A 15,043-nucleotide genomic window follows, 5' to 3' on the forward strand; every position below is an offset into this window, starting at 1 on the left:
CCTTAACCAGAAGAATGAGGATGGATAACAATTGCATTTCTCATTACCACCTTCATTCTTAGCGCTGCTCTAAGGAGTTTACACGAATCCCATTTAATGCACAAAACGATCCTGTGAGGCGGGTCTCATTATCCCCAGTTTACACACGGGAATATTGCAGGTCACAAAGTTGAGAGAGAAAATACCTAGCCCAGGTTCGCACATTTAACTAAGTGGTGGCATTAGGATCCAAAATGTGTATTTCTGATAACAAAACATTCACACAGCCTCACTTTCACAAGCAAATGGCTGGGATCGGGTATCCACAAACAATTATAGCACAGAGCAAAAATAATCATTTTAAAGGCAGTATGATCAAAATTCTCTGAGCTCACAGCGGGTAAACAGGCAACTCCTTGACAGTATTCTGGACAGTGGACGTGGCCGGGTGAGGAGCTGCTGATAAGGGAAAGATACTACGCCCCTGTGGCTGTATTTCAAGTGCCCTGCTATTAGGGCACAGACACTTCTCCACTCATACGGCCCTTTGCCAAGGTCTATTAAAGCCTCTTACCAAAAAAAAAAAAAAGCAACAATCTGATAATGTGATGAGGAGGGAACTTTCCATGTGACAGGTTACAGACAGCGTTTGCCATCAAAGTGAGAGCAAGGTTATGTCAATTCATCACCGTGAAGATGAGGACAGTGTGATGCAAGCAGATGAAGTGGCTGTTTTCTGGGCAGGCCTGAGCCCCTCGCTCAGGCCACGCGACTCACACCAGCACTTCCCACCCCGTATGCTGGCCGGAGGAGTCACTTACGATACAGAACTCAGTTCCAGAGGTGCCCGTGTTTTGTTTCAGTACCAGCAGAGAGCAGGGGTCTTTCTATTCATCCACAGGCGGATTCTCCCAGAAGGAACGCTCCAGGTGCCAGGGTCAGGTCAGCGCCCGGCTCTTGGAAGTTTCCACAGCAGTTGAACAGACCTCTAAAAACGTTTGGCATAAAGACATTTTGAGACGGGGTCTCACTCTGTCACCCAGGTGGGAGTGCAGTGGTGCAATCACAGCTCACTGCAGCCTTGACCTCCTGAGCTCAAGCAATCCTCCTGCTTCGGCCTCCTGAGTAGCTGGGACTACAGGCGTGCACCACCACACCTGGTGAATTTCTTTTCTAGAGACGGCATCTTGCTATGTTGCCCAGGCTTAGACAGACACATTTTAAAAACTCAAAAGAAAAGAAATGCTATCTCAGAGAAGTTCCCACCCAGACTAGAGGAGTCATATTCCCCACGCTTCCAGAGATCAGAGTTTCAAATCAGCTCCCAACACCTCTTGCTAAGCCAAGGAGTGAAACAGTCAAGAGCAGGGCAGAAATGGACAACAAATAAATAAGTACACTGGGGGCCATCACAGAAAACACACTTTGCCAAAATTGAGTTGATATCAGCCAAGAGTTGACTATATTACCAGTGTGCTTCAGTACAAAATGCTGAATAACAACCATATCATATATTCCCACCCAAAAAACACCAGGCACAGCGTAGAACCCCAATATGCACTGATTGATATTGAAGTGTTTCCATTTCTATGGCAACAGTAATGTGGTGATACAGTGGACCAAATCAGCAGCCAGTAGCCATTTTTACCCATCAACCCAAGATCTTTCTGTCAGCTCTTGTTTTCCTATTAGCAAAGAACTCAGAGAAAGACTTGCAAATATATTACCAAAGGAATCCAATGACGGAAATAGAAACTCAGCAAATGCTCAATTATGATAAATCCTTCCAAAGCCCTGAGAACGTCTAAGCATCTAAATCATAAAGAAAAAAACATCTTAATGGATGAACGGGAAGGGCTGTGGTTGAGTACCATCTGTGAACACTGGTTCTCAAACTTTCTTGTTCATATACCGCCCATACAAGAATCTTGAAAACCTCATGTCCTCCCATCACGCATTTTCAATGTGGCATTGAGAAATGTTTCATTCATTTCAATAGTCACAAAGGATGTAATTTTCTGTGTATTGCAACTCTGACATTTGGAATAAAACTCCTATATTACTCCCATAAATATACTCAGTAAATGATCTGATACCTTCCATCCTACATTTAAAATTATACATAAAAGGTCAGGCACAGTGGTTCACACCTATAATCCCAGCACTTTGGGAGGCCGAGGTGGTCGGATCACCTGAGGTCAGGAGTTCGAGACCAGCCTGTGCAACATGGCGAAACCCTGTCTCTACAAAATATACAAAAAATTAGCTGGGTGTGGTGGCGCGTGCTTGTAATCTCAGCTACTTGGGAGGCTGAGGCAGGAGAATCGCTTGAACCCGGGAGCTGGAGGTTGCAGTGAGCCGAGATCGCGCCACTGCACTCCAGCCTGGGTGACAGAGCACGACTCCCTCTCCAAAAAAAAAAAAAAAAACATAAATAAAACAAAAAATAAAAATAAAAATATACATGTATCAGTACTACTTTAATAGCCTGTATAGAGTTCTTTTTCCTCCCTGAAATTATAGAAGCAGCCTATATCCCCCAGACTCTTATCCCAACAGTCTCGTAATGTTTATCCTATCCAATTTCTCTGCAACAACAACAAAAAGTAGGCAGGATATAATTCAACTTTTTAAAAAAAATTTTCGACCATAAAAGAAAAATTTTCTTTTGGCTTAGATTATTAAAATTGTCATTAGTCTTGGTCAAAACAATATGAATAACATGGCAGTGTCACGAGTAAACGTAAAAAGATAAACTGGTGTGTCTGGATGTCACGGCTGGCATGGTGGGTATGAGATCTCGATACCTCAGATGGTGGCATCCTTCTCAACTAACGCGGGAGAGGAAAGAGGGAGAGAGGGCGGGACAGGAGGGAAAGGACAGCACTGGTCTATTCTCAGGCAACTCAGTCTCATGGAAGAGACAGGCCTGGTGGATGTAGAAACTGGCTCCCTAAATCCATTCGTGCCCAAATCATCCTTAGAAAGACTTGTAGTTCACAGGGGCTCTATCTGAACCCTAAAACGGGCCCAGACACACCAGGTGCGAATACAAATGTAGCTCACGTAGCACATGTTTAAGATTTACAAGTTATTAATCAAGCAAACAGGCTTTTAAGTAAAGTATGCTCTGTCCTCCTACACTGACAAATATATCTTCATAATGTCAATCAAAAAGTCTGGAAAAGCGCTAGTGCACAGATGACAGAAAATTGGCAAAAGGCCAGAGATGACTAAATTCAATTATGACAACGTGAGTCTGGGTGTTCTGCTGATGGGCCAGCAATGTTTAGATGAGTAATCAAATAAAGACTTACATAAGTCATCAATGATTATATCTTTATCCCTTTGGCCTTCCTTTCAGCAAAATTAACTATTTAGTTAAAAATCTAGATTTTCACATAATTTATGTTCTAGTCACAGAAATCACCTAACAGATTAAAAGATAAAATATCATTATACCCAATCTACTTCATCTTAATTCTTTTCAACAAAATACATAAACTGAAGAAAATGCTAAATTCAAACTTTGTAATCATTTTGTTCAAAAATGCTATTTTCCTTCTAAGTGGCTGATTCCAAATGTCCTCCTACTCTAAGATTTAAAAGTATCTACTAAAAGTAACAGGAAAATGCAAATTAAAATTAGTGAATATCAAACATTTTAATTTAAAATATTAAAATAAAATTATTTTATCTATTTTTTCAGCATCAGATCTCATTAAGCATGTTTATAAAGAAATAAAACTATCCACAGTTCTAGCATTCAACATTCACTCAGTTGCCAATGTAAAAAGTCAACATCGGCTTCATCCATGTCACGTCTAGGGTTCCAGATTCCCATGTGTGAAAATAGTGTGAATTTGTATGGTAAAATATTTCATTTTCATTTTGTAAATCAAAGTTAATTTTGTTCATGCCTGTAACGCCAGCCCTTTGGGAGGCCAAGGCGGGTGGATCACAAGGTCAGGAGTTCAAGACCAGCCTGGCTAAGATAGTGAAACCCCTTCTCTACTAAAAATACAAAAAAATTAGCTGGGCATGGTGGTAGGCACCTGTAATCCCAGTTACTCAGAAGGCTGAGGCAGAGAACTGCTTGAACCCGTGAGGCAGAGGCTGCAGTGAGCCGAGATAGAGCCACTGCTCTCCAGCCTGGGCGACAGAGTGAGACTCCATCTCAAAAAAAAAAAAAAAAAAAAAGCCCCAGTCAACGTATATTAACTGTTGGAAATTCTGTACTAATTTCTTCTAGAATAGAAACTGCTCAGCACTACTGCAAAGTGATTCTTCACTACGTTAAAAATTTATTATATTTGTGCTTTCTGAAAGAAGTAATTTGACCATTAATATATCTTTTACTCTAACAGTGGCAACACCACAGCTCACAAAATCACAGCATTCAGACACAGCTGTTTTTCTCCCAAGGGCACCAGAGATGTGGAGAATCTCTCCGTTTGAGCCTGATGTGTAGGTACAGTTGCTGGGGAACAGTCCTGGAAACAGGATCTGAGGGAGAGGCAGCTCCGTGCTCTTAAATACATGTAGTTGTCTGTGCATGTGATTCTCTGCATTCTCTAAAAGGCACACCCCAGGCTGGGGGCCCCTCTCATCCTGGTGGAAGTGTAATGCTAACCTCAAAGGCTATTCATGTGTTCGTTTTTTCTCAGGGTTGAGGACAGGCCATATAATGATTAAGATGCAGGCTCTCAAAGGAGTTCAAGGCAACCCATGATGAAAGCACACTAGCTACTGCGTTTTTGTTGTTGTTGTTGTGTTTTGTTTTGTTTGAGATGGAGTCTTGCTCTGTCACCCAGGATGGAGTACAGTGGCATGATCTCGGCTCACTGCAACCTCTGCCTCCTGGGTTCAAGCAATTCTCCTGCCTCAGCCTCCCGAGTAGCTGGGATTACAGGCGCCCGCCAACTTAGCCGGCTAGTTTTTTGTATTTTTAGTAGAGACGGGGTTTCGCCGTATTAGCCAGGATGGTCTCGATCTCCTGACCTCGTGATCCACCCGTCTCGGCCTCCCAAAGTGCTGAGATTACAGGCTTGAGCCACTGCGCCCGGACGGCATAATGTCTGTATTTTTAATAGAGACAGCATTTCACGATGTTGGCCAGGCTGGTCTTAAACTCCTGGCCTCATGTGATCCTCCCTCCTTGGCTTCCCAAAGTGTTGGAATTACATTACAGGCGTGAGCCATCGCGCCCAGCCAGCTACCGCCTTTTTAAATGCATGCCACAGAACCTTGTATCCGGAAGTACATCCTCATTAGCAAAATCCCTTGTCAGTAATCCCAGTGGGTACCTGTAGAGTAATAAGCAGTTATGGAAACTGACACTGAACTCAGATAAATCATGGTGGCCCTGAGCAGCAGGCAGTGAGCCTAAAAATAGGTGAAATATCTCTGCCTCTTCTTCCTACCCACATTTGTATTGATTTTCAAGAGAATCTCTGACCTGTCACTCTGACATTTATACTTTCACAGAATTAAAGATAATCCATGCATTTACTTCACAATCTCTCGAATTGCTACCAGAGCTTTCTGTTAAGGGCATCTATATTCAGAAATATCAACTGAACACTGTCTGTTAAGGCAAACCAGCACAGTGATTCCAAGTGTACACAAAATGTTCTGCCTCTCCAGGAGGCATTAAGATGACACTAGGGGAGAGCAAGTGGGTGACGCAGTTCTAGCTCTGAATTCACGCCTGGCAGGTTTAAGTTTATGCGTCAACTTGGCTGGGCCATGATGTCCAGACATCTAGTCACACATTACTCTGGGTGTTTCTGTGAAGGTGTTGGAGGCGAGTAACATTTAAGTAAGTACACACTGAGCAGCAGATCGTCCTCCTGCGTGTGGGTGGGCCTCGTCTAATCAGTTGAAGGCCAGAATAGATTGAAAGGTTGACCTCCCGGGAGCCAGAGGAAATTTTCCAGCAGGCAGCCTTCGGACTTCATCTGCAACACTGGCTCCCCCTACTTCTACAGTAGATGGCCTTCAGACTCCAACTGCAGCTCTTTCCTAGGTTTCCAGCCTATAGATCTTCCCCCACTGGATTTTGGGCTCACCCATCATCCACAATCATATGTTCCTAAATGTAAAATCTCTTGCTACATATGTACTGATCCTATCAGGTCTATTTCTCTGGAAAACCTTGACTCGAACAATTCCAAATTCACTTCTGAATCATCCTTGAGAACCATCTAAGTTCCCAAGACTTTGAACTGAAGTTGTAGTCGCCAAGCTTAAACATGATTCTAGACTCAGGAGGCAAGTTATGTACAAACCAACCATTCCCTCTGAGCCAGGCTCAAAAAGGCTGACTCTCCCTAACGACCGGCAGAACTGAAGGACTCCAGCTGGAGGCACGACCGTTGGCATGGCTCTGGAATGTCGGCACAGCCCTGGAGTGAAACTCAATGAAACCCAGCATGGCCCTGGGACATCAGCATAGCCCTGGAATGAAAGCATGGCTCTAGAACATCTGCATGGCCTATGACATCAGTATGGCCCTAGAACACCTGCACGGCCCTGGAACAGAGGCATGGCCCGAGGATATCTGTACAGCTGTGGAACGGAGGCATGGCCCTAGAACATCAGCGTGGCACTGGAACATCTGCTTGGCCCTGGAATGGAGGCATGGTGGCCCTGGAATGGGGGCATGGTGACCCTGGAATGGGGGCATGGTGGCCCTGGAATGGAGGCATGGTGACCCTGGAATGGGGGCATAGTGGCCCTGGAATGGAGGCATGGTGGCCCTGGAATGGGGGCATAGTGGCCCTGGAATGGGGGCATGGTGGCTCTGGAATGGGGGCATGGTGACCCTGGAATGGAGGCATGGTGGCCCTGGAATGGGGGCATGGTGGCCCTGGAATGGAGGCATGGCCCTGGAACATCTGCTTGGCCCTGGAATGGAGGCATGGTGGCCCTGGAACGGGGGCATGGTGACCCTGGAACGGGGGCATGGTGGCCCTGGAACGGGGGCATGGTGGCCCTGGAATGGGGGCATGGTGGCCCTGGAATGGGGGCATGGTGGCTCTGGAATGGAGGCATGGCCCTGGAACATCTGCTTGGCCCTGGAATGGAGGCATGGTGACCCTGGAATAGAGGCATGGTGGCCCTGGAATGGAAGCATGGCCCCAGAACATCCGCATGGCCCTGGGACACCAGCATGGCCCTGGAACATCTGCTTGGCCCTGGGATGGAGGTATGCCCTGAAACACGGAGCCACGAGAGGAGACTTAATAAGAAGCAGCAGGGAAGTCAGAGGCTTGTATAGGAGGCCAGAGCTGGGAGCACAGTGGGAGAAGCTCACCAGTCCAACAAACTAGAGGACGGTCAGCGGCACGATGAAAAGTGAACAGGTGGAGGTGGAGGGGGAATAAAGGGAGGTCAACAAGGAAGGGTCAAGCCTGGAGCAGCCAGATGTCCTACAGGCTGAGCTGTGCCCAGGGGGGCTTGTCTGTGTAAAGGTGACATGGGGCTTCCCTTGCAAGTGACACCCGAGGATCATTCAGGACATTCCAGGGTCCACCTAGAGCAGGAACGGGGCTGGATGGGAGCTGAGCCCTCCACGCACCCACGGCCACGATCATCTGAGCTGCATCTGGAGGAGGCCAGGGCCAGGATTCTTACAAGGGGAGGTGGGGTACCAAGGGAGGGAGGGGACAGATGAGTTGGAGGCTCTGACAATTTCAGAAGTGAAAGAGTTAACACGGAGGCAAAAATGAGCCACGAGGCCATGGAAACACACAGCACCAACTCCCCCTTGAATTCCACTCAGAATCAAACACATGCTTGACTTAAATTACATATGTTGCTGGGTTGAGAAGCAGGAGAAAATAAATTCATTTATGACTAGCACTAAAAAGGAAAACCTTCTAGTCACTGCTTCGTGCTTACAGTTTTCATGTAGTGCAGAAAAACCCAAATAGCATCTGATGCAATTTACATAACTTTACATAATCTCATGGTTACCATTCGGCAAAGAACTTCCAGACCGTGTCTCTTCCATGTATTTGCCGCCAAAAAAGACAAATTGGAAAATATTCTGGACAGCAGCTTTCTACCCTACTCTTAAAAATCACCAAGAAACCAACTATGCAACGTTTCTCAGTGATAGTCAGTCTGACCACTCTAATCTAAAGTCTTAATGATATCATCGAATCAATAAAATATTTACAGACCCCCTGCTATTTTCAAAGCAAGGATTTCAGAACTGGCCAGAATCCTCTTAGCTTAAAATCTACTTCCAACTGCCTGATCGGGGAACAGACACACTTTCTTCAACTATGAAATAAAAATAATACCAGCCACTTCATAAGGATGTTCTGAGGATTGACAGGATTAAATGTCATTACCTGGTACCACAGGAGGCACACATAAAAATATCTTCTAATTGGAGAGCTATGACACAAACAGAATGAAATTCGTGATTCATTCATTCACTGTCCAAGATGACGAAAGACAGTGTATGGGGCCAGGCACGGTGGCTCATGCCTGTAACCCCAGCACTCTGGGAGGCTGACGTAGGCAGATCGTTTGAGCTCACGAGTTCAAGACTGGCCTGGGCAACACACGAAGAACCCCATCTCTACAAAAATACAAAATTAGCCAGGAATGGTGGTGTATGCCTGTAGTTCCAGCTACTCAGGAGGCTGAGGTAGAAGGATAGCTTGACCCCAGGAGACAGAGGTTGCAGTGAGCCAAAATCACGCCAGTGCGCTCCAGACTGGGTGACAGAGTGAGACCCTGTCTCAAAAAAATTAAAATAAAAAATAAAAAAGAGAGTAGGTGGCATCTTGTGAGCAGCGAAAAACAAATACAAACACCGAACAGGGATTTCTGGGGGAAAAAAAAAAAAACTATTCATTTTTTACTCATACGCAAAGTTATTCACCATTACCTATATGAAGGGTTTTGATTCATAGGAGGACTCTTTTACGATGTGATGTGTAAATGACAGAAATTAAAATTAAATACTGTTTGCACCAACAGTTACACACACACACATACCTACTCTCTCTGTCACACACATCTACAGGCCAAGCCCATCCTGGTCTACACCATGATGAATGTGTTCACAGACTCTCTACTTGATCAGATAGATTTCAAAACCATGGGAATTGTTGTAGAAGGTCTATTCAGTGCCTACAAAGAAAGGCTTACTTTGTTTCCTACCTGAATGTTCCTTCTTTCACACACCATCATCAAAAATGGCTTTTTGACAATACAATACTAGCTCATTTTTTTAAATATTTATTTAAAAAGTTTAGAATATTTAAATATTTTTAAATAAAGTATCTAACTATGACTTTTGGTTTATTTACAGGCATACTTGTCAAATAATCCTACCCTTTCTTATACCAATGTGTTCTGCTCTCTTTATACTGAGCTATCTAATATTTAATGAGTATCTCTCTGCTTGCCTCAACCCTGGGTGCCCAGTTAGGATTCATTTTGCTCTTTGAGTTTTTAGCATATGTACAAAATTTTCTTATCGATAAACAAGTGAAACTCCAGTTACAATGTCAGATAGCCAAAGAAAACAATGTGATTAAGTTCCCTTAATATTACTAAAATGTCAGTGACATTATAAAATGTAAATTTTAAAAAAGGTCAGTCTCATGAAAACATAGCCTAATTCTACTTCTCGGAGACCACAGTTGAGCCATGTCGCAGCCGGTTAAGTCCTGCTGTCTGGTCACTTTCCTGTGCCATGTGTCACCTGTCAGCATCTTGTCCTCTACAATCAACTATAGTAAAAATGGCAATTCCCAAAAACAGTCCTAAAACCAGGCTTTAAAACTTGGCAGGAGCTGCCCACATAAACATAAGGCCATCTTCACACTTTCTCCTCACACTTCATGAATAAACATTCCTTTATTCAAATGAGTTGTATATTAACTAACTCCACTAATTTTGATTTAAGTTTGAATGGTAAATTGAGTCATTCTGGCAAGGTTGCAGAGTACGCAATTCAAACGACAGAAATTTTAATAACAGGGAAAATAAAAATTAGTGGCATGACTCCTAAGGCACTATAATTCCAATACTTTTATTGCAACGGTAGAAAGCACTCATAAATACATCTCCATTTACAAGCCAAGGGGTGTTATTTGGAACCGCATCATCACACATACTTACCTGCAGTCTTCCACGAGCATCCTTTTCGGGGCTCGGCAGGCATCGACTAAATCTCCAAAGCCTCCCAGTCCCACACATTAAGAGGTAATGTCGCTGCTTTTCAATAAATAACAATGAAGTCGTCACTGGATTAAATGATTTCCATATATTCTCACCATAAACAATAATTATTTGGCAGCTGCCCTTTGCGAGCATTGCGTGTGCTTATGAATAAATCAAGTCTTATGGATTTACTAAACCAAAACATTTTACATTTTGCTCCACTAATAAGAGCCATAATCTTCCGTAGCACTGAGTGACGCTTTAATGTAGTATGTTCCTTAATACTTTTAATATGAAAGATTAGCCCCGATTAGCTCACAAGCAGGAACACTGCTCCCTGAACGGCCAATTGGCCACGGAGCCGGGGTCTCTAAACGCGTGTTTATTAATGGAGCTCTGCCTGCTGATGGGAATCCCCCGGTGATGACATCTCCTGGAGCTGCCGCCATGCTGTTTCTCCTTCCTTGGACCATTTCACAGACTAATGAAGGCTTGCGTTAATTCACAGTTTATATTAATTTAAAATAGCAACGCAGGAAAACGTGGGACTGCACGGGGTCCTAGGTGCTCTGAAAAACTATCCTCTAAGATAATAAAACCACTGTTTTTCAATGCAGTGACTCCAGATTCTCCAAACTACTTTGGAGAATCCCAAAGTGTCCTCGAAGATCTGGAGCTCTGCAACCTCCATCTGACAAGGAAAGGCATTCTCTCCCTTCTCCCATGAAACAAGGACAAAATTCGCAAACACTCCCAGGCTGTTATCCACAACCAACTGACTTGACTCAGCTTCTGCTGATTACTCAGCTAAGGACTAATGACTCTCAGTTCTCTGGTTCCAATGGGGAACTGGGGCCTACAATTCTTTATGGGGGAAAATTCTACCCAGGCATACGCCGTAACTTGCTGACCTAATGACAGTGTCTCCCAAACTGTTAAACTGTCATCTCCTACAACAGTAATTCAGAAACTTGATGTCCGTGCTTTGGACAGATTTCTGGGCTAGACGTCCATGGATCTTAACTCCAAAAAAACTCCATTCCTCGTGCATTATATAGGAAAACTAGCACCCAAACCCTCCTTCCTTTCTTCCTTCACAAGGATCACAAACCCAGGCATTTCTGACTGGAAAGCTCTTTAGAGATTCTATACCACAACCCCCTTGATATGGTTTGGTTGTGTCCCCACCCAAATCTCATCTTGATTTGCAGCTCCCATAATCCCCACATGTTGTGGGAGGGACCCAGTGGGAGGTAACGGAACCATGGGAGCAGGTTTTCCTGTGCTATTCTCATGATAGTGAATAAGTCTCACGAGATCTGATGGTTTTACACAAGGAAGTTCCCCTGCACAAGCTCTCTTGCCTGCCACCATGTAAGACGTGCCTTTGCTCCTCATTTCTAATTTGCCTTCTACCATGACTGTGAGGCCTCCCCAGCCATGTGGAACTGTGAATCCATTAAACTTCTTTTTCTTTTCTTTCTTTTTTTTTTTTTTAGATGGAGTCTCGCGCTGTTGCCCAGGCTGGAGTGCAGTGGCACAATCTCAGCTCACTGCAACCTTTGCCTCCCAGGTTCAGAAGATTCTCCTGCCTCAGCCTCCTGAGTAGCTGGGATTACAGGCACACACCACCATGCCCAGCTAATTTTTGTATTTTTAGTAGAGACGGAATTTCACCATGTTAGCCAGGCTTGTCTCGAACACCTGACCTCGCGATCTGCCTGCCTTGGCCTCCCAAAGTGCTGGGATTACAGGCGTAAGCCACCGCGCCCTGCCTAAACCTCTTTTTCTTTATAAATTACCAGTCTCAGCTATGTCTTTAATAGCAGTGTGAGAACAGACTAAAACACCCCTCATGCAAAGATGAGAACCCCAAGAAGGGGACTCACCCATGGAGCTAAGTTAATGGCAAAGGCGAGATAGGAACTCAGATCTTGGGTTGCAACCACGGGCCCCTTCCCTTTCTACCACTCTGACTCCTGGAATCAGTAAGAAAATCTCCCTCTCACCAAGAAGCCTCCCAAACAGAAACATTATGCAGCCCGAATTGCTATAACTCCTGTTCATATTCTGCAGTGCCTTTCAAGTTTAACCACAGCAAAGATCGACCAGGTACAGTTGCAGAATTTACAATGTATCAGCTCTCTAAGACAGAAAAAAAAAACACACGAACAAGAATCCTTGTTCAAAAAATAGATTCTACTATTCCCTCTGGAACAACTGCCACCTCTGGCTACAAAGCAATAATTATTCTGTCCTACAGCAATCAATAAAACCTCTTGCCCCATGAACCTGCTATTTCCTGACTCTGCTCTCCACACTAAAGATCTCCAAGTCATATTGATTACCCACTAAATTTTTTTGAGTTCTTTAAAAAAAATCACTGAAGAATTCCTCAAATTAGCATAAGTTGTTAACAACTGAATAGACTTTAACTATTTCCATCACATTCACGGTTTCCCTTTTTCCAGGGTTTTCTCATTTTTCTTTTTGAACTTGTCATTTTAAGTGTGGCTGTGTCTTGTCTAACAGCACAAAGTCAGTAGGATACAGATTTGATGGTGTTTCCAAGAATGCGACTGCTGCCACATTTGTCTTCTGAGGGAGAAGGGAGAATTGATTAATAAAGTCTGCCCTCTTTCTCAAGCAACAGCATACATTTTTACCAAATGAACCCATTAGCTCTTAGAGTATTCAGATTCAAGACCCCAGAACTTGTCTCTAAAACCGTTCACTAGAGAAGCTATTACAAAGTGAAATCGTCTTACATCCTTTCCAAGGGCCTTTGAAGACTCAAGTGTCAAACTTGAAGAGTGAGTCATGAATGTGATGGTAAAACCGTCGGCAACAAGGATGGGGCCTGAGGCTCCCACCCACTCTATGTGCCCCCTCTGTGTGCCCTTCTCTTGGTGTCCCCAAGCATGTACCTGGCCCCCAGCATGAATGCACCCACCTGAGTGTGCGGCGGCATAAACGTGGCACCTGCGTGCAGAGTTGGGGATGGGGGAAGGTCTCTAAATCTCTAACTAGACCTGCTATTTCCTCAGTATTCCATTAGTACAATTCATCCATCAAGGCCGATTTAATTCACGACGTATCAGAAATCATAGGTAAATTAATCAAACGTTACACCACAGCTTCTCATCTCAGTGGCGGTTTTAATTCAAAGGCAGAACTAACAGTGTCACTCAGGACCCGTTTAGTTAGGCTGGGTCTGGGGCTGAGTGAATCAGACATTACCAAAAGCATGAGCATGCACTGTGCCTCCCAGGGTGTGCCTCCTGACCCTACGATTTGCTTACGCAGAGCTGGAGTGGGAACTAAAAATAAAACCTGACTTAGTAACAGCCATTCTCCAGCACTCACCTGAATAGAGAGGCTGGAAATCCAGGCTCGCACGTCCAGAGAGAAGGTGCACACGGCTCTACTGGCAGCTCAGGGAGGAAAGGTGAAGGAGAGCGCAAGTGCTTCCGACCTTCGTAACTTTTCCGACGACTGCTCTTTTCCTTGCTATTTCAGACTACCATGTGAGCAGCACTTTCACCTTCTTCAGTACATCACTCAGTTACTCAGTGAACCTTTACTGAGAATTCCTCAAGCACAGGCAGCACGTGCTAGAGCTGCTGTACACAGATGAGCGGGTTCACACCATGCAGCTTACTGTCTTAAGGGGATAAAGTGTACTCCGTTCAAAGAACCACCCAAGTGGAAGTACAGCTGCATCTAAATGTCCACCCACTGATGAAAGGAGAATAAAATGTGATCGATCCATGCCAGAGAATATGATTCAGCCTTAAAAAGGAAGGAAATTCAGACACGAGCTACCATGAGGATGAGCCCTGAGGACACTATGCTTAGGAGAATAAGCCAAACACAAAAGGTGACACAGCATAGGCTTCCATGCATGTAAAATGCCCAGAACAGGGATATCTACAGAAACAGAAAGTACATTAGTCATTGCCAGGGGTTTTCTGGGGAGGGGGAGAATGGGGAGTGACTTTGGAGGGGATAAAAAACGTTCTGGAATGAGATAGTAATAATGGTTGCACGACCTTGTGAAACAATCACTGAACTGTACACTTTAAAGTGGTGAATTTTATGGCATGTAAATTAGATGTTGAAAAACAAAAAAGAAAAGACAGTACAACTGCAACCGTGATGCACACTGAAGGTGCAGGCAGCCACGTGGTGCAGATAGGGTATGACCTGGCCTGTGAGCACGGACAGTGTCAACCTTGGTGCAGGAGGAAGAGGGAGCTACGCTGACAGCTGGAGGAGGAGGAGGACGCGGAAAGGAAGGAGGTTCTCGGCATAGGAAAGAGCGGGGGCGAAGACCCAACGCAGGAAGGAAAGAAAGAACAGCCTTTTTCTCTTTCTTCAGAGACAATAAAGAGTCAAAATATCAGCTAACACCATGGCAGTGGGTTCGATCCTGACAAACGTCGCATAAATGCAACTCTTAACTTCAGCCACTTTATGACCCCCTTCTTAGCAGACTACCAATTACACATAACAAAGGGTAGTTAAAAACCACAGGCTATTCCCAATAATCAGAAAAAAAATATATCATAACCAAAAAAAAAAAAAAAAAAAAAAAGATAAAGCTCCAATACTGCGAAAGGCTAAGTAAGGCAACCGCTAATACCACGGACAGAATGAACCTGGGGATTTCACCTCTCCAAGTTTACACGTCACTTCAAGATGAAAACAGGCAGCTAGCTACGAAGAGGACACCACACACATTTGCAAAGTGGCATCAAGAGCCTGCAAGTGTCACTGCTGCCATTATCATACAATAAAACATAGAGAGTGGTGTGTTGAGATTCACGTACTTGGCTGTCCTCAGTTTTCTCACTTACGGGATCAGACGAAT

General features: G+C 44.4%; 1 protein-coding gene across 1 annotated transcript in view; it reads right to left on the reverse strand.

The window, feature by feature from the left end:
• SFMBT2 (Scm like with four mbt domains 2) overlaps positions 1-15,043 on the reverse strand; it is a 253,380-nt gene that overhangs the window by 195,055 nt on the left and 43,282 nt on the right. The gene's annotated exons all lie outside the window — the stretch shown is intronic.

This window comes from Chlorocebus sabaeus, chromosome 9 (genome assembly GCF_047675955.1).
Source record: "Chlorocebus sabaeus isolate Y175 chromosome 9, mChlSab1.0.hap1, whole genome shotgun sequence".
In the NCBI taxonomy this organism is placed as follows: domain Eukaryota; kingdom Metazoa; phylum Chordata; class Mammalia; order Primates; family Cercopithecidae; genus Chlorocebus; species Chlorocebus sabaeus.